Source organism: Etheostoma cragini, chromosome 14, assembly GCF_013103735.1.
Source record: "Etheostoma cragini isolate CJK2018 chromosome 14, CSU_Ecrag_1.0, whole genome shotgun sequence".
NCBI classification, from domain to species: Eukaryota; Metazoa; Chordata; class Actinopteri; order Perciformes; family Percidae; genus Etheostoma; species Etheostoma cragini.
Genome location: NC_048420.1, coordinates 5,799,397 through 5,802,103, shown reverse-complemented (window position 1 = coordinate 5,802,103; position 2,707 = coordinate 5,799,397). Strand labels below are relative to the sequence as shown.

The 2,707-nt window shown below is 41.1% G+C and overlaps 1 protein-coding gene across 3 annotated transcripts in view; it reads left to right on the top strand.

Moving 5' to 3' along the window:
* col22a1 (collagen, type XXII, alpha 1) overlaps positions 1-2,707 on the top strand; it is a 100,102-nt gene that overhangs the window by 53,520 nt on the left and 43,875 nt on the right. The window lies entirely within an intron of this gene.

Sequence of the window (2,707 nt, the reverse complement as noted above, 5' to 3'; positions counted from 1 at the left end):
GATGGCGCTCTCTGTTCAACAATTGGTTGAGAATACACTGAATTGCAATGCCTTAGGCCTTTCTCTTAAAACCAAGAGCGCCATCTAGTGGGCTCGGAAAATAGAGACACTGGTTCAGAAAGCTTCATTTGGAAATCACTACTAGCAGCTAGGTGAGCATTATAACGCGTGTTACAAAGTGACGCAGCTACAACAGAGTTGTTTGGAGCAGTCTGTGAACAATGTTTTCTGTTGGAGATGGTAAGTCCCTTCAGGGGCAATTTTTCACTTTGTAAACTGATTACATGGACAAAAAAAAATGTAAACCACAATAACCAAAATGCTAAAAGCCAAAAAGCATAATATGAGCGCTTGTGTGACATATTTAAGGCCTTACTATCTCGGGTTTGTTTGTTTTAAAAATATTAAGTTCTTGCATTAAGCACTGGTTTAACCCTCCTGTTGTCCTGGGGTCACATTTGACCCATTTTCCAAAAGTTTCTATATCCGAAATAGATTATAAAAATTGATTAAAAAAACTTGGGAAAAGAAAAAAACAAATGTTGTCAAACATTGGAAAAAGGGACAAAAAAACTTTGAAAAAAGCTTCAAAAAAATTGAAACAAAAGTTTTAATTTTAAAATGTTGACCCAGAAAAACAAAAAGTTACAGGTTGATGGGAAGAAAACACGAGGGTTAAAGCAAACACACAACTACAGTTTAGTTCAGGGATGTAACGGTAGGAAAGTTTAACCTCATGGTTATAGTGACCAAACTTATCACGGGACAGGATAACCATCTTCAATCAACTGTCCATCAGCATTCTTATGATAACCGAAATATGCCCGTGCATCAGACTTCGTCGTCTTAGAGGACTGCTAATTGTCCTGACCTAAAGTCTCACGCCAGTTTGTGAAATGGTCACATTATTTGAGTTATTAATTTGTCACAATTTTCTCGTTCATTTCATTTACATGTCACAATTCTTGAACGCGACTATTTCAAAAACTGTCGTTAAACTGGTCTGCTGTGGGGGACGCAACAACGGGGAAATGAAACGCCACACGTCGGCCACAACAACGGGGCGGTTGTGGTTAGGAAAAAAAGATTGGGAAAGGAACAGTCACACGCAGGACACGAAGACAATAACGGGACGGCTGTGGTTAGGAAGAGAAGTGGCTTAGGGTTCCCTTTACGCGGAAAGGAACTGCTACAAGCGGGACCCGTCCCCGGTCTCCGGGGCAAAACCCCTTGTTCTTTGAGCCATCAACCACCCCGACCAACCTCCCTGCACGGATTTTCGTCTTTTCAACACTAGCCTACTCGCTAACCCAGTCGTTCTGTGATCACGAAATAGTCTTACCATTTAAATACATTACTTTAAAATTTGTAATCAACACACGGAAATAACTACAATAACGTGACCTGTACACAAATCAATAGATTAAATAACGTGACCATTTCACAAACTGCCATGAGACTGGGCTGCCTAAAGCGCTGTCTCCTCCTTCAGCCATGACTCCAACTTCGAGAAACGCCCGTTGGAGGTTACGCAGTGCGCCTGCGCCGCAACTTCAGGAGCCTCGGTCAAAGCTCGAAGGACTAAACACACTGTTTCCACATCGTAGTAATCCACCGAGGTAATAATGATATTTCGAAATTAAAACGGTAATTGTTATCGTCAACATTTTTAGCGTGGTTTACCGTCACACCGGTAATCGTTACATGATATCCAATACACACATTGTTACCCAAGTTTAGCTTCAGGTAGATCTATTAAGGTGTAGGTTTGAACAGCTAGTTGTTTCTGCATTATCACCCTTTCTTTCTTCCTTTGGTCTGGTCACCATGCAAGAATGTTTGGGGGAGGAGCCACCGAGCATTTCCTGGTTTATTTCTAGTATTGATGATGTCATTGCTGACATCACAGCAATAGCCATGTTTGGTTTAGGCATTTGAGTGGTATACTTCAGAAAAGTGTTACTTAACTGTGTAGTATACTTACAAACTAGCTTTGATGAAACGTTACCTACGCACATAGATGGGTGGTAACGAGTTACATTTACGTTTTTGAAAAAATTATACTTCTAGGAGTAGTTTTAAATCGGTGTACCTTTACTTTTACTTGAGTAGATTTGGGAATAAGAACCTGTACTCTTACTCCGCTACGTTAGGCTACAATGAGCTTCTTACTTTTCTTTTTTCTTCTTTGGTCTTCTATGCATCATTGTTTTCACCCCCCCCGCACATCTCAATTTAATGTTTTATTTTGACAGAGCGAGAGAGACTTCCACTAAAGGCTCGACCACGTGACTGTATTTCACCAATCAATCGTCGTTGTGGAGTCTCGTCACGTGACCATACTCGATCTCAGCGGCAGGACAGGTTAGCTTTACGGTCGTAGCACAACAAAGATGTCAGAATCAACCGTTGCCAAGGCAACACAGACAAGGAGGAACATCCCCGGCCTCATAATGAAAGCATGTTTTCCTTCTAGTAAAAGTGCACAACAGCAGCTACATTATGCGGCGTCTTCTGTGTCGACCAAAACAAACGGACATCTCCGCACTCGAAAACTCAACATCTAACTTCAGGAAACGTGTTGCGGTAATTTTTGTTATGGCTGTTGATAGGCGAATGTTTCTCTTTCAGGTTACATATGTTTCAAACATTTCCTATTCATTTATGTATGTATATACACTCACCGGCCACTTTATTAGGTACCCCA